Genomic DNA, 14,839 nt, shown 5'->3' on the forward strand with positions numbered 1-14,839 from the left:
CAGACTGAATTAGGGCCCCATTGAATATAATGGCATAGACTTACCACCTTCATCCTTTTTTTGCTCTCTCCCAGAGTTTGGTTATTATTTTTTTTAATAATCTACAGAAAGGGAGAGATATTAGTGTCCTTCTAACAAGCAGGCTTTCCATATATCCCATAATGCCCATAATTCATCTTTAGCACAGCTTAAGTATTGCTTTCACTGTCAAAAAAAAAAACCCAAACCAATAAACTGCCTCTGTTCTATGAACAAATTCACCTGAGTGTGACAGCTTCCACCTCTTTATACTGTCAGAAGGACAGACTGTCAGACCACTTCAGAGGTGGTGAATGGCAAGATGGGGCTGAGTTCCCCAAAGCCCCTGAAACTGGGACAGGGATGAACCCAAAGTGTCCCAGAGCAAATCCCTGGGGTTTACCAGTCACCACTCTGGCTATCTTTGTGTAGCTTACTTCACAAGGTATTCATGAGGGGGAAAAACATCTATCAACTTGCAAAAACTGATTAAAGAAATCTAAAGGAAACTGAAGCATCCAGCTAGACTCCCTAAAAAAAAAAAAAAAAAAAGCAATAAACATCTACCATTTGGTGCAATGCAGTGTATTCCAAGGGCAAGAACTTTTGTTCTTCAGAATTATTTTTATAATGTCACCTCTGCCAGGGATGATTTAAGAGCTTCTAGATAAGGGAATGAATTTCATCAGAGGCAGAGAGATCACCTCAAGTGTCCCTTTAGCTACTTGATTAATAAAACACCCTCCCCAGCCCTTTCTAGCACCTCACTGCTACATTCAGAAGTGGGACTTTAAAGCAAAGGAAATTATTAGTGTCTCAGTGTAAAAGCCATCTTTAAGAAACTGAGAGCAAACACAAGTGCAATGAGTAGAGATGAGTTGACTGAGCTTTAAGCAGCATTAAAACTACCTTAAACCAGGTGTATCCAATCCAGTCCTCTGAACAGCTGCTACTACATAGCAATGTTGTGCCTGCTGCAAGTGAGAACAAATAGTACCTCACATTTTCGAAAAGCAAAGGCTGTTGAAGCATTTCAGGTGTCTTACATGTAGGAATTGCTACTTGCCATTGCCAATGCCTAATTGCTGTTATTACTTGCATGTAGGGATCCTGTCTCTTAAACTAATTTATACTACTTCCAATTATAGAAACAGCAGGGTATCATATAAAAACATAAACAAAGCTTCAATACAAATTTCCCTCTCTGTACAGTGGAGATTTCTGATTAGTCTCACCCACCAGGCCCTTCCTTTTCCAGGATCTACCAGTTCTTCTTAGTGAATGCCAATGAACAGGCAAAGGAATACCAGAGCCGGGAAATAATTTGCAATTCACTCCTTCTGCCAACAAAAGTAGCTGTTAGAAGAGGATGTCAATCTTTCCCCCTTGTAATCCTTCTGCACAGCTACAGTAAGGAAAAAGAATCCTAAATACTGTACATTCCCAGTCACGAGTCACCCAAGACAGCACTGTGCTGGGTGGCCACAGTCTGGGCTTGCGTAAGTCCCTTGGATAGCAGCAAGGATGAACCTGAAGTGTCCTACATAAGTTTCTTCAGTTCATCTCTGGATATTTTACATGTAGTTTATTTTGAATGTTGAGGTATTCTTTTCTATTCTACCAGGATCTTTTCATTCAGAGATGCTTGATCGGGAAAGATATATTGTACAAGTCTCCATAGGATTCATAATCATACTACTTCTTATGTACAGACAGTGGAGGAGCAGCACTGTTGGGTTAAGTCCTGATAAGGAAGGCCCCAGTTCACACAACACATACATTTCCTAACAGTTAGTGTTAAAGAAAGGAACTCAGGCTGTCCCGTGTTCAGAGAATAGTGGTTAGAACACTGGCAAAATGGGGATCCATCTTATAAGGTAAGGGGATACTATTACAAAATTACTTATTCAGCTCAAAAAAAGCAAAGATGCCAAATCCAGAGGGTGTAACTGTGTTCCAAATACTTCAAGAAGAAAACACGAGAAGAACTTTCCAAACTCACAGAGAGTGTTGACACATGAAGAAAATGGTTACTAAGAAATGAGATTTCCAGTCATCTGGAGACTGAAGTTCTGGAACAGATTTCCAGAAAAACTGTACTAGAAACAAAACAAAAACCCTTCATCAGTTTTCAAGATAAGGCTGGATGTGTTTGCAAAAGAGGGTTATTTGGAATGGTTTCTCACACAGAAATCCACCTCAGCACTCTGCCTGCTGTTTCCAAGCTAGGAATAATTTACAGATATTTCTAGGGAATCAGAGCACACAAAGGCTGTTCTAGAAAACCTTTGGTCACATCACCCTCCTAAGAGGTACAATAAAGCAGTATATGCAAACAGTGCAACAAATTTAGGAAAAATTTTATATCTGAAATACTTAGGTATGGAGAAGCAGAAAAAAGTGAAGCTTTAAATGCTCATTTAGGGAAAAGAGCTATCTACAGTGCACAGCATACTGAAGGGCAAGGAATGCAATTAGTGCTTGCTGCAGTATTTCAGGAGTGTTTGATCATTTCTTCTTAGCATGTAATTTACATATTAATACTGGAAATGTCATTTGTTTGTTCCTTGCATTATCACTCTGTGATAAGCACATGCCATTATTGCATACAAATAAGGAGCTTCCACCTGTCTGACAGAAAATACAGCCAGAAGTTATTTACAGAGGAGCCCTAGCCAGTCTGTTTCATACCACAATGAATCACCTGCCTCATTAATGGGCACCTTTCCTTCCTCCACAGCAAGCAGGCAGAGAAAGATCCTGACAGCAGAGCTTGTACTGCTCACTCCATGCCAGGAAGTAACACAAGGCATTTTGCCATGTGCTGGAATCATGCTCATGTGCCTCCTCAAGGCACCACCTTGAATTTATCTTCCTTACAAAGAACAAAACTCAAAACCCATCTTTGAAGAAAATCAAGGCTTGGGAGGGAAAAAGAAAGTCCAGGAGAGTGACAGAGCAGAAGTGCTGGGGAAGCCTGAAAGCAGGGCTCAGCTCAGCAGAGCCACAACATCTGCTAGTAGAAGATTTTGAGTCAGAGCAACCACCTGAGTCCTCTGACACAGGCCGCCTTTGACCCCTCAGTCAATAGTGAAGAACAGCATTAAGTCCACATATCTGACAGAATGGAGATAAGCATAAATATTTTAAGACACTTTGGTCAAACTAAAGGTCCATTCATTCCTGTAGCCAGTCTCTGGCTGCGGCTATCAGCAGATACTCCTGCCAGGAAACATGGCACACAGAGAGCCCTGCTGACCACGGTTGATATTCCCAGCAAGCAGGTGTTTGAGGCTGCTCTGTGCCAGAGTTTGATCTCAATGGCCTTGATTCTTCAGATCCATCCAATTTGCATTTCTACTTTTACATCTGACACATCATATAGCAGTGAGCTCCTGAGCTCTATTATAGGCTGTGTGGAAAAGTATTTCCTCTTGTTTGTTTTAGGCCAGATGTCTAATAGCCCCATTACACTGTCCACGCTGCACAGTCGGGGAAAGACAGGGAATGATCTTCTCCAGCTGAACCGCACCACATACATCTCAGTATTCTCTTTCCTAGGCTAAAAGCCATAACTCATTTAATCTTCCCATGTGCAGAAGCCATTTCAAATTTCTGGTTAACCTCATTGTCCTCTATATCTTTTCTACTTCTAGTGTATCATCTTGAGACTAAGGGAGCTCTCTATTCAACACTCCATATATGTAACAGTGACAAAGAGCTATTTTATTTTCTATTCCTTTCCTTATAACTTCTAACATTCCATTTACCTTTCAGTTATCAATAAACATTATAATGATTTTTTTTCAGAAATTATGTATAATAACTTCAAATTGACATAGCTGATAGGGAAATTACAATTTCATACATATATTTGAGACTGGTTTTCCCAGATGCATTATTTAAAATTTTTGGGCCCTAGACTTCATCTGCCATTTCTATTTTAGAGTCAGTTAATAACAAGGAATCCTTCTAATGCTCTTTGCAGTTGCTCTGAGTTTTGGTTATTCTGAAATATTTTGTCTGATCAAGCAGTAGTTGTCACCACAGCACTCATCCCCTTCCTCAGATCATTAATGAATACACTAAACAGAACAGAGGCTGGACCTGTGCATACTCCTCTCTGTTGTGAAATAGGGATCATTTACTCCTACCCTGTGGCTTCTTTCATTTAACCAATTATTAACCCATGATGTCTTAATATCATCAAGACTCTATGGTTAAAAATATCATTGAAAGTATTTTAAAAAAATTTTTATTAACTGCATCACCCTTACATACCTATTCTTCACAGAACTACAATAGATTTGTGAAGGATGACTTCAGTCCATGAAAACTGCTTTGACTCTTCTCCTCTATGCTGTATTTCCCCTCTACTCTTTTCTGTCATTTCTTTCAGCTTCTACCAACTTGTCCAACACAAAAGTCAGAGGTACTTTTCTGTAGTTCCTTGAATTCTTTCTGCAACCCTTTGATAAAAACTGGTGTTATATTTGCCACTCCCAAACCATCCAAAAGAAAAAATAATTTTAAACAATAAGTTGGAAGCTACAACTAATTGTTCAGCAAACTCAACCCTGAGTTCAGCAGGTACACACTTGGCTTATACTGCCTGATACCATCAGTTTTATTCTTCCTTTACCACTGACTTTTCTAAAACTCTTCTGGTGTCTTTTCATATTGAGACAGTTCCTCAGACTTGCCTCCTATAAAGGAAGGTTGTATGCTTGGGGATGTTCCCCAATGAATGTCAAAGAAAAGAATTTATTTTAAGCTTAGTTCCCTGCTTTCTCTGGGCTCCCTGTAATTCTCTCCTGCTGAACTTGAAATATCAGTATCTTCATTCAAAATCACTTACTCGAGTTCATACCTCTTCATTTTAGACTTTTATTACTGGTAAAAAAGTATTCATATTCATATGAGTTTTTACAGTACATATGAACTTGATTGAGTTTTCTGTCTCATGCCTTATGAGGTTTTTATTTTTAATATTGAGCAGTGATAAAAGGGACTTTATCTGCCTACACATGATCAGTTACACAGCCTCATGTTTTATAGCATCCCATGCCTAAGTGTAGGCATACTGCAGCCCAGAGGATTTAACCACCTCAGTAATGAAAGATAACAGTAAAAATTAAAAATTCAAGACAGTTGGCTCTTTTACCCTTCTGCAAATTAGTTGTTCTCTCCCCTCCCCCCCCCCAAAAAAAAAAAACCAAAAATACCACTCCCTGTATTTAAATTAGAAGACAAGACTACATTATTCAGGTATAGTCTTAAATGAAGAAGGGAGATTTATGTTTCTGCTCTGGGTTTATCATAGGTCTTTGAACAACCAGTAAATGTTCAATGTCATATTTATACTCCCACATGCTGTGATTTTTGCTGCCTGAGAGACTCCATGGCATATGCCCTCTGCTCATCTGCAGTTGTGAAAATATTTCAGCTGCCATTTGTAGAGCAAACCAAATGAAAGGAATGAAAGCACTAAAGAATCCTTTTAAAACTACACAAAATACCCTTGCTGAATTTACCACCACCATTTCAGTGCTTACTTACAAAAAAAAGAAACATTATCTCTCTCCAGTGATACTTTTTGTTTCACCAGATATCAACATTGGATGTTGCTTTGATAATGAAGCTGACAAACGATTTCTATTCACAATTCAGCATCCACAAATATTTTTATAGAAATAGCAGCATTTGCAACCATTTACTTTTAAGTACATACTTTCTAGCAGCATTATGTCTGACCCATCAACTCTAATGGCCATTTTACCCAGGCCTCTTAAAAAATAAGATGGTGATAATTTCAGACATATTTATCTATTGAGAAACTTCTGGCTTTAACAGGCCTACATTGATATTTTTATTTGATATGTTGTTGTATAATACAAAGCATTTTTTGTTGGGGCCCCCCCTCAAGAAGTCCACATGGGGTTGTGCTCATCCTCAGCTATCTGACACACAAAACCACCAAGCTGATTAATCCCCTGTCTCACCACTCAGGCATCTACAACTCAAAATTACAGTTCTTATTTCTTACCCTGAGCACACCCAAGTATCTGACACTAGCAGTGGAGGGAAAAAACATATATAGACACACAAATATATACATAATAATATACTGGGGACCAAAAAACAAAGTTCAGCAAGGAGTGCATGCATTGGCTATTGTTTGTGGTGGTGCAGGTGGCTCCAGCCACTCTGTCTCCTGAGGAAAACTCACACAACCACCTGTGGTGGTCAGCAACCCAAGTTCAGCATGTAACTTCAATCATGGTGAGCACCCATGATTCTCTTGTTCTGCTTTTTGCATGTTTTCTCCCAATTGGTTAATGTTTTTCCCTCCCTGTTTTATGCATGAAGTTATATATATTCATTTCCCAAGTTTAATATGTATCAGTTCTAGAAAGTTCTTTGTTCCTTGATGCCCCATTAGATCCTTCCCTAAGTCCCTCCTATGTGTTGCTCCCATTGGTTCCCTTCCTGTCAACCCCACCTGCTTATCTCTATCCCATTGGCTGTGATCCCTTTCCCCACCTATTCGTGCCCAGTATAACATTGCTGGACTCCGCCACCAATTGGTCTTTTTGTCCCTGCCTTTTCCCTGCAATAAACCTGTGTAGAACACATACGGAGAGTCCCCTCTCTCTTTCTTCTTTGCCTTCGCCTGCGTGCCTGCCTTACAGTGACAGGAAGGTACAAGCCCCTTTTGGGTGAGGAGCTCTGCCCCTTTTTCATTGTGTGATGGGCACTGAGTGCCGCCTTCCAGAGGGGTTTCAGCGTTGACCTCCGGGCTTCTTTGTGTCAGCACATGAGGGGTAAAACCCCTTTCTGCCAGCTCTCAGTGGCTGCAAACCCTCCCCCAGCAGTTCACCAGGTACAAACTGTCTGCACACCTTCGAAGCAAGAACTCTGAGGAAGGTTGGTGTATCACCCCAAGGGAGGCCTGAAACCAAGGATGGAGTGGCACGAAGGTGTTGCAGTCATGCTCTGTTGAAATCAATGCGCATATGAAACAAAGGATGGAGCAGCATGGTGGTTTTTCTCTGTTGAAAACAGTGCAGATAATAGGAACTAAGCCAATGGAATTTTGCAGATGGTAATCAAAAGTTGGAATTTGCTTCATCATCTCAAATATACATGTTACTTTTCATGCCCTAAATAAGCTAATGAGTGAAGTCACTCAAACTCCATCTAAACATGAAATCGTAACCTTACATTTTCTCCTCCCACAAAGAAAATAATATACATATAGATTAAGTAGGAGAAAAGGTTAGAGAAGACTCCATTGTAACTTCTGAGATCCATCAATGGGCTGAACCTGTCTTGTCCCCATAAGGATGCCAGTTGGGTAAGAACCTTATTCTATGTTCACTAAATGATTATTTTGAGCTAGCTTTCATTGGTGATTAGAGCTTGTCTGGATATTGCTTCAAATTCATTTTTGCAGTCAGTACACTGCTGATGGCAATCTCTGAACCTTAACCTGTCACAGTCTTCTATTACCAATGTGTTTGATAATAAAGTGTGCTATTCCATGAAGTGTGAGTTTGGGTCCTTCAAGGGTGCTGGCAGCTGCTGGCAGTGGATAATATGCTTGACAAAACTGATAATAAGCTAACCAAGAGTGGGGACAGTGTCAGCGTGTGACCCTGAATTATTGGTCAAATCACCCTGTGATACAGTGGCTGTTTAGTGGGGTCCCCATAACAGAGCCCTGACAGACTAGTCAGGCACAAGGGTCTCATCCTCCCTGGGGGCACTGATAGATTGCTCAAATACAAAGGGTTCAAGGAAACATCTCCCTTTCACTTGACAGTATATCACCCTTACAACCCAGCAACTAACATGCAGCTTGGAGCTTTGGCTTGAGCTAAAACCCTGAGGAAGGTTTTCACAATTAATACAGAGAAAAGCTATCTTGAAAGCAAGTAGAGTCTGGTCACCACTAATAACTCATGTGTACTTGCAAGCTTCTCAGCAGCTCACAGGAAAACCACAAAACCAATGTGAATGTCAGTGAATTTATAGAGAAAACATGCACATACTTGGCATCATGGGAATACAAGTTCAAGTGCTCACTTCCCTTGAGGTGGGTCAGAGACATACCCTAGGCTGCATGCACTGAGAGGATACCTCTGCTATCCAGCAGCTCGTATTTGGGATGGGGAATCTCATTTTCTCAATGAAGAACATTGGCTGAGATAAGCCTTTGGAGAAAGGCCAAAGGTGGGGAGAAGGGACTCCATTCTTGTCATCTCATCCCTCAGCAGCATGAGCAGACAACAACTGAGCTTGAAAAGTTCAGAGAGTTCTCAGAGCTACCAGCACTGGGAGAGTAACACTGAGATGTCTCACCTAAGGAAATGCTCCTGCAGATGTTGGCACCTTTTTGTGACTCAGCTCAGCACAAAAGCCTGTAGCTGCCAAAATATATGATTGTATCTCACTACTAACCTAAATGGGGCTACTCCTACGATTAAGGACTAATTGCATCAGAAGGGATTGCTTGATGAAGTTCTTAGGCTTGTGTGTTTCTGGTCAAGCCCTCAATGGATGCAAATCAGCACAGCTTCAAAGAAATTAGTTAAGTGATGCTGAAGGTGTAGCTTCCACTATTTGTGTGTTTTAGAGGGAAGGCAATAGAGACAAAGCAATTCTGCATGGAAAGTTGTCTCTACTAACATACTAGTAATAGATAAAGTAGGTTGGCACGGTATAATTTATTTGGATTTTCATTATGTTCTTTTTAAAATTGTCAGGCAAACTAATTAGTCATGTGTTAAATGCCAAGCTTCTGTAGTGGGATTTGAAACTGATTAAAAGGTACAAAGGTAGAGAATTTAGGCATGTAAATGGTAAGAACTTGAAGGTAGCTGTAGAGGGCCAGTACTATTTAGTATATTTAAGTTATTAGTAAACAATCAGGAGATGATTGTGTGGGAGTCTTTGGAGGCCATAAAAATGTTGAGGTGCATCAAGTCTGAAGGAGGTATGAGGAATTAAAAAGGATGTAGTACGTAAGCAGATGGTTATTGTCTCTAAGACAAAGTGAACACACCTCTCTTAGAAAGAGTGAGCAGTCATCAGCAGTCCTGTCCTTAAAAGCAGTTTGAGCAATTTAAAACAAGCCTCAGCTGATAAGTGGGAGAAACCCATTTCCTTCCACAGAAAACATCAGTTTGCCTGGTCATCGCTAAAGCACAAGTCAACAATGGAGCATCTCTCCTGTGGGGAAAGGCTAGAAGAATTGGGGTTGTTCAGTCCCCTGAAGGCTCCAGAGAAACCTTTCAATACTTAAGGGGCTTATAAGAAAGACACAGAAAGACTTTCCAGTAGGACTTGCAGTGATAGGGCAATGGGGAATGGGTTTAAACTTAAAGAGGTCACGTTTAGATTAGATGTTAGGAAGGAATTCTTTATGGTGAGGGGTGGAGGCACTAGAACAGGTTGCCCAGAGAAGCTGTGGATGCCCCATCCCTGGATGTGTGTAAGGCCAGGTTGGATGGGGCTCTGAGAAGCCTGGTCTAGTGAAAGGTAGGGGAGTTGGAACTAGGTGGTCTTTAAGGCCCATTCCAAACCAAGCCATTCTATGCTTCCCTTCCCTTCTTTTCCCTTCCTCTCTCTACTTCCCTCTACTATAAAATCTCTGTGGGCTGAACCACAACCGTTTCGCACCTGTTCACAGAAACCCTTTGCAGCTGCAAGTGTCATTCTGGGAGAAGCAGCTGAGTGTACAGGCAAATAATAGTTATTTTAGCAAATTTTCTCATGGCTATTTCACACTTCAGGCACAACAGCTTCAGAAGATGAAGGACTCTTGCATACCAGCATTTATACAAAAACTTTTGTTCCCCACTGACCTTGAGTCTTGTATGTCTGTGGGAGATGGATGGTATATAATAACAGCAGTGCTGGGGGAAGTTCAGTCAGTCACAGCTTATACACACAGGTAAATTCATTTTATTAACTGGAAGCTTTCATTTTCTCTTGTGGGCTCACAGGAGCCCCTTATGGCATTTTTGTAAGGAGAAAATGGAACTGAATAATCTTTCAAGAAAAAGAAAACATCAAGCTTACAATTAATTCAGCTCTATAAAATGCCGAACATGGGTTCAAAAGCCAATTTAAAATCTTCAGCATCAGATCAAAAAATACTACAAAAGGATTTAAGTATTTTTAGACAGGAATGTTCTCTTCTGGAGTCAAACCACTTCAGAAGTTGACAACTTTCTGTGTTCATAACCAGCAGCTTCCCTTTGAAGCAACTTTCAAATTGAGATCTGACAGAATAACTGACGTTACAAAACAGGAAAGTACTATAAATTATGCTTATTATTTTGAGGGCTACAAAAATACAGTCACAGATAAAAATCTCAAGATGTGCACAGCCTAAAAAACTTACCCTGCCTTACAGAGATTCTAGCTGATAGATAAGTGGGCAAAAATGTACAGGAAAGCAATGCAATAAGAAAAATCCATTAATTAGCAGCCTGTTTTGTGGGTCATGTATAAAGAAATTAAAACAACTGTTGTGAATTCTACTTTTGTCTCTAGGACATCTTCATTTCCACACTAGTTTGCAAATTTTTTTTTTTTTTATAAAAGAATGCTGGCACTTCAGAAAAAAATTAATTATGTGGGGCTATTTCCATGACTCCTAGGACTTACCTTATGGGATTAGCTGCCCAGAAATTATACTGGAAATATAGGTCCTGCAAAAGAGAGTATTCCTTTATTCAGGTCCAAAAGCTTGATATATTTGCTGCTTGGAAGGAAGAATTTGTTCGGTGAGGCTACTGCAATCTGATTATGTGACACTGCATGGTACCAGGAATAAACAGACATCAAAGACAGCACTGTGAATGCAAGAACAGCTTAAAGCTTTAGCAGACACACTCTGAAAAAACAGGGAGAAAGGACATGGAAGAGACCTTAGCAGCATATATCTCCAAGTAAGGTGTGCCAGAAAAACTGAATGATTGTAAAAGAAGAGGTTTGATTCTGATAGTCTTCTAACTGTGAAGAAGTGGATGTGTTTCAATTAAGTTTTCACTTAATTTGGGCAGATGAAGCTACACTGTGAAAGAACCTTACCTTTCATGCAAAAGTGTGACTCCTGGCTGGCTGGCCCCAGGCTGGACACCTCAAGGCTGGACAAGCTGTTTTGCTCTTTCCCGGGACCGCCGTCCTACAGAAATAACTTAAAAATTAAGTCACTCCCATTCAATTTTAGGTAACGCTTAAAAAAATGTAAATAGCATTTACATTTTTCCTTCTACCCTTCTCTCTCCCTTTAACATCTGCCAGAGTGTCTATACCTTGCTGGCTGGGACACTCACCTAGGTGGTGGCAGGTGACTGGAATTCTTTCAGGTGGAGAAGGGAAGGGAATTGTATCCCATATAGAGTATTCCACTTGGAATTACACTGTAAAGATTACATGTAAGGAAGTCACTGCTACTTTCTCTGGTTATGTCTTATAGGACTACTGCTCCACTTCTAAAGAAAATTTCTGGGACAATCTACTTACTTCAGTGTGTCTGGAGGGAAGAACCTTCTGGGAGGGACAGGTAGGATGACTACGAGTCCAGGCAAGGATGAGGATGTGAGATGGAAGCTTATTCCCCATAGCTCCTCAAAGTGATTTGAGACAACTTGCTCCTCCAAGTGCTGACTGTGAATTCCTTATGAGACATCCAGTCCTTGGGTAAGCAGAGAGGACAGGCATTGTAAGGCTGTCGATTCCTGTATGGGAGTAGGAACCTTAAAACTGGACTATACACAGAGACACACAGTTTTCCAGCACTCAAATCTGTTGGTGGACCCAGACCAATGCTCACTTCATTGTGTTGTGTCTCCTGGTGAACCCCTGAGGCTGGCATTGACACACTATGAGTAGAACGTACAGAAATCTACCTTGTTGCTGGTGCCACATGGGAATTGAAAGGATTTCTGTCACCACTGGGACCAGAAAGTTTAACATTCTTTATTAGCTCTGTGTTTTCTTTCTTAAAAAAAATTAGGAGACTGGCATTTAATGCTCCCTGATTTGCATATAGCTAAGCTATATGGTATGGTAATTTTTGCTTTGGTTTTTTTTACACATTATTTCTATTGTTGTCATAGCCTTTTGAGATTTGCCATTTATGCCCTAAGCACTAAACAAATGACTAGGATGCCACTTAATCTTTTTTGGATATTTTTCATACACAATGTTCCCTGCATAGTGACAGATTCAGTATTGTTAAAAAAACAGCAGGAGAAAAACCCAATTAAACCTGCAATTTTCCACCAAGCAAGGCACATATGCAGTGTGCTCACCAAATGACTTCCTTGTACAGGACATATCTACAGGAGGATTTTCCCTTGGGGGCACAGTGTGTCTCATTTCCTAAAACTGCTACCTTTCTGCAGAAGAGCAGTATAAATAAAACATAACCATAATGGCTTTCTTCACCTCAAATATATATACTGAATTTACATGAAGGGCTAAGGCTCTCCAGACCTCTGAAAGCTGCCCAGGCTTTCAGTTGCAGCTTTGTTGTACACACCAGAAAAGTTATTGCTTCCCATGTTGTTCAGGCTATTTTGGTGTGCAGCTCCTCCATACATGGGTAATCATTTAATTTTCACATATGCAGGAGGAAGACTAGACAGTTTTATGTTCACAGAACTGGACTCCTCCTTTGACATCCTATCTGTTCTTTAAAATCATTCATATTAAGGAACTCTTGGTTTGATTCGCAGGGAACCCAAACCCTGATTTATAGCAAACCTAGGGTGCAATTTGTCTCCCACCACTTCAGCTGTCCTCAAGCTCAACACTTTTGGTAAGCAAGTCTTCTCCATTTCCTCCATACTCGGAGGAGCATTTTTTGATATAAGTATCTTTCTGCTCAGTGATTCATCAGCATCTCCCGCTTCAGGATGGGCTGAGTCATTTGTTTCTCTGTCCAACAATTAAGAGCCCAGGTCACTTTCTTACTCAACAATTAACTCCAAAGCAATTAACATTAAAACAGTTGAATCTTACCTCCAATTGAATCATTGCTCCTCAGCTACTATTTTGATGTCAGGAATGATGACACTGTGACATAAATCCCAGGGAACTTGGGTAAAGTAACACTCCTCTGAGTGTCCTGGTTTTGGCTGCGATAGAGTTCATTTTTTTCTTCATAGCTTATTCAGTGCTGTGGTTTGGGATCTAGTATGAGAATAATATTGATAACACACGGATGTTTTGGTTGTTGCTAAGTAGTCCTTACTCTAGGTCAAAGACTTTTTGCAGAACAGATTTTCTGCATTTACTGTCAAAATATTGCTGATGGCTATAAAGATGAAGAGGAGAGACTCTTGACTGTGTAGTGAAAGACATGGAAATTTGGGAATCTTCAGGACAATGGATAGTTTCATCTTACTCACCAATGAAAGAAAAGCTGAATGTGTCAGGCTTCTCAGATTTCTTGCCAGAACAATCTATCTGGAATGTTATGAGTGCCGAGCAAACAGTAACATTCAGAATTACATATAAATTCTGTCCCACACAATGGACAATGGAAGAATCAGCTGCCTCAGTTGAAAGCTCTAAATGCATTGACAAAAGCAGCTGTGCCATCTGAATTAAATAACACAATTACTCAACCCTTGCCTTCCTTTGGATTTGGAGGACCACAAACATCAAGCCTTGGGCTGCCAAGCTTTCCCGTGAACAGCAGTAGTAACAGTGCTACCAGTTTCTCATTTACAATGATTTCCAGTCTTGCCAGTGCATCATCATCTGGAAACACTGCTGCTTTTCAGAGCATTTCTGTTGGTTGTAATCCCCTTGCATTTGGGGCTACATCCTAGCAATTGCCTAGCAATGCTTCTGCTGTGAACTCTTCAAGCAGCACTGTGCTTACCAGCTTTGGAACATTTAATGCTGTAGTACCAACTTCTGCCTCACATTCCAGCAGTGTTTTATTTGGATAGACTGCCAGTGTCTCTGGACATAACATCACATCAACATCCTCTGCACTCACAAACAAGAATACATCAAAAAAGTTATTTACACCAAAAGCAGCTAAAGAATTGAAACAATTTGAAGCAAAAAAGATTACAATGAGAAAAATTTGTCTTAAGCTACCACTACTAGAACTTTAAAATGTTTAGGACTTTTTAAGCTTATTTTGAAATAATATATTTTTGTAATTTCTCTGATAGCTCAACTACACAATTTTGTGGTTGAGTAATGAAACAAAATGTTTCCTTTTCAGTTCACTTTTATCTTCTGCAATAATAAACTCTCAGGTAAGAAAAAAATTAACAAGGCCAGGTTGAATGTGGCTTTGAGCAACCTGGTCTAGTGGCAGGTGTCCCTGCCCATGACAGGGGAGTTAGAACAAGATGATCTTTAAGGTCACTTTCACCCCAAACCATTCTATGATTCTGTGACTTTTCAGTTTCCCATGCTCTGTCAGTGAGCAGGTGCACAAGAAGCCAGGAGGCAGCAAGGCCAGGACAGCTGATCTGAACTGTCCAAGGGGATATTCCATACCATAGAATGTCATGCCCAGTATCTAAACTGGGCAGAATTCGCCAGGAGGGGGAGGTCATTGATTGGGGATGGATGGGAAGCAGTCAGTAGATGAAGAGCAATTGTGTTGTGCATCACTTATTTCTCTTGAGTTTTATTTATATTTAAATATCTTTCTCCTTGTCAATAAAATTTTTGTTCTTATTATTGTTATTATCATGTTTATTAGCAGTAGTATTATTATATTTTACTGTATTTGAAGTCTTAAACTGTTCTTATCTCAACCCATGGGTTTTAC

The 14,839-nt window shown here is 40.2% G+C and overlaps 1 pseudogene; it reads left to right on the top strand.

Annotated features, from left to right (window-relative positions):
* The first annotated feature begins 1,875 nt into the window (after positions 1-1,875).
* On the top strand, positions 1,876-14,177 carry LOC125324089 (annotated as a pseudogene).
* The last annotated feature ends 662 nt before the right edge of the window (positions 14,178-14,839 follow it).

Source organism: Corvus hawaiiensis, chromosome 3 (assembly GCF_020740725.1).
Source record: "Corvus hawaiiensis isolate bCorHaw1 chromosome 3, bCorHaw1.pri.cur, whole genome shotgun sequence".
NCBI lineage: Eukaryota > Metazoa > Chordata > Aves > Passeriformes > Corvidae > Corvus > Corvus hawaiiensis.